Source organism: Octodon degus, unplaced genomic scaffold (genome assembly GCF_000260255.1).
Source record: "Octodon degus isolate 3935 unplaced genomic scaffold, OctDeg1.0 scaffold00009, whole genome shotgun sequence".
Classification (NCBI taxonomy): domain Eukaryota; kingdom Metazoa; phylum Chordata; class Mammalia; order Rodentia; family Octodontidae; genus Octodon; species Octodon degus.
This window is the reverse complement of record NW_004524585.1, coordinates 13,435,597-13,444,738: the sequence shown is the minus strand read 5'-3', so window position 1 is coordinate 13,444,738 and position 9,142 is coordinate 13,435,597. Positions and strand designations below refer to the sequence as shown.

The 9,142-nt window shown below is 38.6% G+C and overlaps 1 pseudogene; it reads right to left on the bottom strand.

Moving 5' to 3' along the window:
• LOC111814329 overlaps positions 1-5,340 on the bottom strand; it is a 39,282-nt pseudogene extending 33,942 nt beyond the window's left edge.
• Between the last annotated feature and the right edge of the window lie 3,802 nt (positions 5,341-9,142).

The window sequence follows — 9,142 nt, the reverse complement described above, 5'->3', positions numbered from 1 at the left end:
TTTGTAGGGTGTGCTGATGAAAATATTCTGCTTCTGAACACAAAAGAATAACTGAAAGACTACTATTGTATACCTCTTATTCTCCTCTGTTTAATTGTTTGCCCTATTTGGCGGGTTCTTTCCATTCTCATTCATGGGGCTGTGATCAATTTGCTCCCTCTCTAGAACATCATTTAGTAGTCTGTGTAGGCTTGGTCCAAGCATATTTTAAGAATGTTTTCTGTAGATCTATGAGGTATATTGGTGGTATTTTGATAGGGATTGCATTAAATCTGTACAATAATTTTGGGAGTATGGCCATTTCCACAGTGTTGGTTCTTTATATCCAGAAGCAAGGACTATCTTTCCATTTTCTGAATTCCTCTTCAATTTCTTTTTTCAGAGTATTGTAACTTTCATTGTATAGATCTTTTACTTCCATTGTTAGATTAATTCCTAGGTATTTCATTTTTGGGGGGTGCAATTGTGAAGGGTATTTTTTCCTCTAATTTCTCTCTCATAAATGTGGTTTTTATCTGTGTAGAAGAATACTATTGATTTTTGGGTATTGCCATGGTATCCTGCTATGCTACTGAATTTGTTTATTAATTCTAGGAGCTTCTTGGTGGAGTTTTCTGGGTCTTCCAAGTAGAGTATCATATCATCTGCAGATAAAGATATTTTAACTTCTTCTTTACCTATTCTTATTCTTTTTATTTCTCTCTCTTGTCTAATGGCTCTAGCTAATGATTCTAGAACTATATTGAATAGGAATGGTGATAGAGGACATCCTTGTCTTGTACCTGATTTGAGAGTAAGAGCTTTCAGTTTTTCCCATTTAGAACTATGTTGGTTGTTGAATTGTCATAGATGTTTTTTATGATGTTGAAGTAGAGGTCATCTATTCCAATTTTCTGTAGGACTTTGATCATGAACGAGTGTCGGACTTTGTCAAAGGCCTTTTCTACATCAATTGAGATGATCATGTGGTTTTTGGTTTGGCTTTATTGATATAGTATATTACATTTATAGATTTGTGTATGTTGAACCATCCTTGCATCTCTGGGATGAATCCTACCTGGTCATGGTATATAATCTTCTTGATGATTTCCTGTATTCTAGTATTTTATTGAGGATTTTTGTATCCATGTTCATGAGAGATTGGCGTGTAGTTCTTTTTTTGGTTGAATCCTTCTCTGGTTTTGGTGTCAGTTTTATACTTGCCTCCACCACTGATTTTGGGAGTATTGCCTCCTTTTCAATTTCACTGAAGAGTTTGATGAGTATTGAGATTAAGTCTTCTCTATATTTCTTGTAGAGGGGGCCAGAGAGATAGTTCAGTAGAATAAGCGCTTCCCTGGCAAGCGCAAGGGCCTGAGTTCAATCCTCGGTTCTGGAAAAAAAAAAAAAAAAATCTTGAAGAATTCAGCTGTGAATCCATGAGGACCTGGGATTTTCTTTGTCAGTAAACTTTTTTTTTTAAATTATGTTTTCAATTTCATTTGTTGATATTGGGTTATTCAGAGTTTTTATCTCTTCTTGATTCAGTTTTGGTAATTTGTACCTATCTAGGAATTTGTCCATTTCTTCTGTGTTTTCAATTCTGTGAAAGTAAAGATTTTCAAAGTAGCTATAAATGAGCTTCTGAATTTCCAGAGGATCTGTAGTAATTTCACCCTTTTCATTCTTTATTGCTTGGATTTGAGTTTTTCCTTTCCTTTTTTTTTTTTTTTTTTAGGTTAGCAAGGGGTTTATCAATTTTACTTAATCTTTCAAAGAACCAGCTTTTTGATTGATTGGTTCTTTGTATTGTTTTCTTTGTTTCAATTGCATTAATTTCTGCTCTAATCATTACAGTTTCCTTCCATCTTTGGGCTTTGGGCTGGGTTTGTTCTTCTTTTTCTAGAAGCTTGAGGTACAGGATTAGGGTGTTTATTTGTTCTCACTTTGTTTTCCTACTCTGTAAGTTCACCGCTATAATTTTCTCTCTCAAGAACTGCTTTTCATTGCATCCCACAAATTCCGGTAAGTTGTGCTTTGTCTCAGTTACTCTTTTCTCACTGCTGGGACCAATACCTGACACCCAAAATGAAGGAAAGAAAGGTTTATTTGGCTTACAATTACTGGAGGTTTCAGCTTGCTCCAAGACAGAGCAGCAGGTGGCATACAGCAACATTTCATGGTGGTGGCAAAGAGCAAGAGAGTAAAATAGAGGAGCAGCAGCAGCTCAAGCAGGTAGCTTCTTTTTTCTCCTTACACTGAAATGCAAATTACCTACCTCAGGGCAGGTGCAGCATCCACACCCACAATAATCACTCACAAACTCCAGAAGCCATCCCATGACTGCATGAGGCTTTGGGGGGGGGGGGCAACTAGAAACAAACCATAGCATGCTTGAATTTTCATTGGATTTTAGATATTGCTTAGCTTTTTGTTTAATTTCATCTGTAACCCACTGGTTGCTGAGGGGTGTGTTATTTAATTTCCATATGTTTATGTTTTCTTTGTGGTTTCTTTGGTTATTAATTGCCAATTTCATTGCACTGTGTTCAGACATATGCATGGGATAATTTCTGTTTTCTTGTATATACTTAAGCATGACCTATGGGCTCATATGTGGTCTATCTTATAAAGTGTCCCATGTGCAGCTGCAAAAAATTTGTACTCAGATGTTGGGTGGAACACTCTGTATATGTCCACTAAGTCCATTTGTTCAGAAGTTTGGTTCAGTTCTGCTACCTCTTTGTTAATTTTTTGTCTGCTTGACCTATCTTTTTGAGATAAGGGGGTGTTCAGTTCCCCTGTTAGGATTGTGTTATTGGTTATCAGATTTTTCATGTCCATTAAAATTTGTCTTATATAGTTGGATGCGCCCATATTTGGTACATACATATTTATGACTGTTATCTCCTCCTCTTGAATTTTTCCCATAACCAGTATATAGTGACCTTCTTCATTTTATTTGATCATTCATTGTTTAAAGTCCAGATTGTCTGGGAACAGAATAGCTACCCCTGCTTTTTTCTAAGGTCCTGGAGCATGTAGTATTGTTTTCCATCCTTTGACTTTCAGCCTATGAATTTCTTTCTGGGTTAAATGTGTTTCTTGTATACAGCATATTGTTGGATTTTGTTTCTTAATCTAGTTTGCTAGTCTATTTATTTTAATTGGTGAATTGAGTCCATTTACATTGGTGGTTATAATTGATATGTATTGACTTAGATTTGTCACATTATTTTCCTATTGTTGGTTCCCTAATTTTATCCTGTGTTTAGTAGTTTGCTGTGTTTGGTGGGTTCTTGCTGTTGTTCTTGGAATTGTGGGTATTTTGATCCCTTTCTAGAATATCTTTTAGCGTTCTGTGTAGTGTTGGTTTAGTCATCATGAATTTCTTTTGTTGTTCTTTGTCATAGAAGTATTTCACTTTTCCATTAAACTTGAAAGAGAGTTTTGCAGTGTATGTCAGTCTAGCTTGGAATTATCTTGAAGGACTTGGAAGTACTTCACTCTATGTTCTTCTTGACTTAATGGTTTGTGAGGAGAAATCTTCTATTACTCTTTTTTTTTTTTTGGTGGAACCAGGGATTGAACTCAGGCCCTTGTGCTTGCCAGGGAAGTGCTTATTCCACTGAGCCATCTCCCCAGCTCCTTCTTCTGTTATTCTGATGGGTTTTCCTTTAAATGTGATCTGTTTCTTTTCTCTAGAGGCTTTTAGTATATTGTTCTTGTGCTGTTCTGGGATCTTGACTATTATATGTCTGGGTGTAGTTTTAATTGGGTTGATATTATTTGGAATTCTATATGACTCTGTTATCTAAATGTCAGATTATTTCCCCTTCTTTTTAAAGCTTTTTGCTATAACTCCTGCCCATATTCTTTTTATGTTTTTTTGTGTTGCCTCCCTCTTTTTAACTGACTCCTATTAGTCTTATGTTGCTCATCTTTGCATCATCTTGCTGGTGTTGAATTATTATTTCCTGGATGCTAGTTGTTTTTAAGAGATCTTTTCTTACCTTTTCAGTAGTTGCAGTGGTCTGAAAGTCTATCTTCACTTCCATTCAAATGATTTTCCCAACTTGTGATTGAATTTTTATTCTTATTTATTTATTTATTGTATTTTAGGGAAGGGTCTACAAGGGTGTTCAGGGTCTCACTACTAGATCAGACTCATAGTGGTCTGTCTGTTTACAGCCTCCCAAGAGCTGGGGTTACAGGTACATGCTACCACTCCCAGTCTCAATTGCCATCTCAGTGCGCCCCAGGGGCAGCGTTTTTTTTTTTTTAATTATTTTATTTTATTTTATTTATTTATGTGTGTGTGTGTGTGGCCAGCTCAGCCCACCAGGGGGTGGGGTTGGCTGGCATGTGGTGCTGGAGGATTGAACCGCGGTCTTTGTGCTTTGCTAAGCTTGTTCTAAGTAGGTGCTTTAGACCACTGAGCCATCTCTCCAGCCCCTCCTGTGCCTGCTTGTAGGCACTTTAATCCACTGAGCTATTCAGCCAGCCTCTGATTTAATCTTTAATTTCTTATATATCTCTTTGACTCTGCTTCATGCATTCTATTTCTTTCCTATAGTGCTCATTGGAGGTTTCCATCATTTTTCTCCTTCCCAGTAGGCCCACTGAGGTGGACTACAAAGTTGTATTATCTCTATTTTTATCAGTGTCTTCTTTAGAAATGCTTAGTAGATCTTTCAGTGTAGTTATCATTTTTTCTTTTTTTTTCTTTTTTACCTGTGAGACTATCTCTGATCTGATTTCTTCTATAGTCTTCTGCAGTTGTTTCTTTACTTCAGTTGCTGTTATTTCAGAGATTTCAGGTGCGTGGCTTCCAATTTCTTCTATGCTGATGTCTCCTGGGTTTGTTCTGGGTGAACTCAGGGCCTGAGAATGCATTTTGTTCCCTCTTTTTGCAATTATCTATTGCAGAAAGATCTCTCTCTTTTTTTTTTTATTTTTTGTCAGTTCTGTAACTTTATTTCCAAGTTAGTTCTCGTCCACATTCACTGTCTGGAGACTTTTGAACTTGATAACAGGGACACAGGTTACCAAGGTATACAGCTTGTTTGGTGAATCTTCATCCTCATTCCATTTCCTGGACCACTGTACCCGGATATGATATGGAACATTCCTTATTCCTTTGGCCCAGACAGCTTTGTTGAGCCTGGTGTCAATGTGCACGTCTACAGTCCCCATTTCCTTCATGGCAAAATTCCAGATCTCCTTAAGTGCCCGAGGGGTGTGCTTCTTGAAGCCCACACCATGGATGCGCTTGTGAATGTTAGTTGTGTATTCTCGGGTCGCCACCTCGTTGATGGAAAAATGTCCCTTCTTCTTGCCACCCTTCTTTGCAGGAACCATTCTGCTGGGCCCAAGTAGGAAAAACGATCTCTTTATTTTGATTTCTGCGATACCTTTTTGTGAAAGTTTGATAGTAGGTAGATGTATCACTGGAGTCAGCCTCTTTTTTTTTTTTTTTTTTTTTTTTTTGTATCTCTCCTGTCTCAGAGATTTTTTTTTTTAAATTTGCTATAATTTTCTTTTCAGAGATTCTTGTTTTGTGTGTGTCCCAAGATTTTGCCTTCTCTCTTGATTGAGAGTGAGATATTGGCTTCTGTTTTTCACTGTCCTCTGCCCTTCAGTGTAGGGTGTTGGTGAAATTATTACCCAAGCAACTCCCGATATTAATACCCAAGAGAAAACACGTGTTTAAGACAGATATGGTTTCCTATTTATAGGAGAACAATTAACAATAGTAATAACAGCTAGTGAAATTTAGAAATTGAAAAACTTTTGTAATTAATGGGTTTATACTTTAGACTAGAGGAGGAAACATCATAGCTGTATAACTAAGCAGATATTACACTGGGAATTTGTACTTAAATTAGTTCCCCTGAGCTCTGTCTGGGGACCTTCTCTTTATACACCTAGAGTCTTCCAGGCAGACTAACTCACCCCAGTTATCTGCTACCTCCTCTGTGTCATGAGAATGCTTCTGTAGCTCTGGGCCTCACTCTGGGCTTGGCTGGGCCCAGCAGTATGGAATGGGCTGGCTGCGCCTGCTGGCTTCAGGTGCCACAGCTCCTTCCCAGTAGGCCCACTGAGGTGGACTACAAAACTGTATTATCTCTGAATAAAGATAGTTTTCTTTTCTTTTCTTCTTTCTTTCTATTTATACTTTGCAATGTGGATTGTGGGGAGTGGCTAAAGCTAGAGATCAATCAAGGCTTGTCTTAAGAGCACAGTGCCTGGGGTAAGTCACATGAATAAGCTGCTCTAGTCTTAAGAACACAGTGCCTCTGAGACAAGCCACAAAAGCTATCAGGCAGAGAGGTTTCGCGTGATGTTCAGCCTCCCAAGTATATAAATAAATGTGCTGCAGCTGCTGGAGCTCTCTCTTCCTCCTTCCTTCCTTCCCATCAGGAGAGAGAGAGCCCTATTTGGCCTCAGTTCTGTGTATTTTGACTCTCATCCTTTTTTCTCCATCCTCTCTCTCTCACTGTCCTCACCCTGAGAACATTGAGAGCTTCATGGGACACAGCAGTGGATGACTTTTATTTCTTTTTCTGGACAAAATTGCTCTGGCTAGATCCTCATATATAATGTTTTATAAGGTAGTGGGGAGCTCAGACATCTCGAGCTGTCCTTGATATTTTTGTTATTGCCCAGTGTGTTGTTAAATTTTCACGTATTTGTGAATGCCTCAGACTTCCTTTTGTTATTGTATTCCATTTTAATCCTATTGTGTTTGGAGAATATACTTCATATGATTTCAGTCATTTTAAATTTATTGAGGCTAGTATTATGATCTAATGTATAGTCTATTGTGGAGCATGTTCCCTGTGTTCTTTTATTATTATTGTTATTTTAGACTGAGTATTGCTATGTAGTCCAGGCCAGACTTGAACTTACTATAGCTCAGGAAGGCCTTGAGTTGGCAATCGTCCTATTTCAGCTTGCCAGATGTTAGGATTCTAAGCGTGTACCACCACGCTCACATTCTTCAGAGAACAATGTGTATATTTCTGATGCTAGCTGAAGTGTTTTAGAGGGGGTCCAGGGAGATGGCTCAGTAGAATAAGCGCTTCCCTGGCAAGTGCAAGAGCCTGAGTTCAATCCCCGGTAAAAAAAAAAAAAAAAAAAAAAAAGAAGTGTTTTAGAGATGTTTATTGAACCTGCTTTGTTTACAGAGTTGTCCAAGCTTCTTCCTTGACACTATTTTGATTAGTTGTTCCTTTCTTTTGGGTTGTTTTCTCGAGGATCTCTCTTTGTAATGCAGGCTAGCCTTACACTTACTATGTAGCCTAGGCTGGCTTTGAACTCATGGCAATCCTCTCGCATCGGCTTTCTGAGCACTGAGATTATAGTTCTGTGCTGCCATGCTCAGCCAAGTTGTTCTGGCCATTATTGAATGTAGAGTACTGAAACCTCCAACAATTATTGTTGAATTCAGTTCTGTTAAGTTTTGCTTTCTCTGTTTTTAGGCCTATTTTTTTTTTCTTTTTTTTTTAGAACCAAGGATTGAACTCAGGCCCCTGTGCTTGCCTGACAAGCACTTATTCTGCTGAACCATCTCCCTGGCCCCCCTAATTGTTTTTTGTTTGTTTGCTTTTAATGTATTTGGTACAGGGTCTCACTATGCAGCTTGGACTAGCAGTGATCCTTCTGTTTTCAGCCTCCCCAGTGCTGGGATTACAGGTGTGTGATGCCATGCCTGGACTGGGTGAAAACTCAGTATGCCAGGCTGTGGGACTGGTGCAGCATGTGGTGCGGGGGATCAAACCCTGGTCCCTGCCCTTGCCTAGGCAGGCACTTAGTCTGCTGGACTATCTCACTAGCCCAGAGGACTAATTGAGTGTACATATGTTTACAGTTGTTATGTGTTCTTGATTTTTTTTTTAACAAAACACATCCTTTGTCTCTAGTAACAATATTTTGCTGCAGAATTGGTTTTATCTCAGTACTGTGCTGTAGATACTTTTCAGTTATTATTTGCATGATATCTCTCTTCATCCTTTAACCTCTATGCATTTTTTTATTCTAATGTATGTCTCTTACTAACTCTTTGAAGAATATAGTCATTATGTACTGCAAACTTGTACCAATAAAAATAAAGTATGCTTCTCAAAGATAGCATATGGTTTGTCTTCTATTGCTCTTGTTAATACATCTTCATGGGAATATTTTGTCAGTTTATGTCTTAGTCATTTTTTTTCATCATGGGGTCGACATACCAGGTATGCACAACTTCAAGCAGGAGATGTTTCCATTGAGTCACGGTTTAGAGCATTCAGTCCATAGTCTGCTGGATCCAAGGAAAGAAGGGCATAATGAGAATCTGTCAGAAGAAGGGACTCATGTGTCCTGTGGTAGCCAGGAAACAGAGACAGAAGGGAGGGGTGGCGGGGGGTGGTCCGCCCTTCCAGAGCTGCCCCTGTGGCCAGCCTCCTCCCACCAGCACCTACCTCCTTATGTCAGATTTAGCTGTGGGCTCATGAGATTCACTCACTGATGAGTACTGCCCTCCCATGGACCCATCACCTCCCAAAAGCCCCACCCTGGAACACAAGAGTCTTTTAGGGGATAGTCTAGATCTAAATCCCAACAATTTACGTTTGGTACAATTACTGATGGAATAGAATTTGTGCCTCCTATTTTTGCCTGAGGGACTCTCTTTTTTTTTTTTTTTTTTTTTTTTTTCCATCTTATTAGAGTACAAGTTCTCAAAGTAAGTGATTTTTTTTTGATTTTTTTTTATTTATTTATTAGAGAGAGAGAGAGAGAGAGAGAGAGAGAGAGTGTGTGTGTGGTGTGTGTGTGTGGCCAGCTCAGTCCACCAGGGGGCGGGGCTGGCTGGCATGTGGTGCTGGGGATCGAACCGCGGTCCCTGATGCTTCGCCAAGCTTGTTCCAAGTAGGTGCTTTAGACCACTGAGCCATCTCTCCAGCCCCGAGGGACTCTCTTTAGTAGTTCTTTTTTATTGTAAATATTTTTAAAAATTAGATTTTATTGATACAGATATACATAATGATCACATTTATCAAAGAAAATTCGTATCTTTTTATTTTGTTTTATTTTATTGAGAAACAAATATCAGTGAGACAGTCTGAAAGCTGATTAATAGGACGGTTTCAATAATTAATACATTGTACATTGTTCTCTT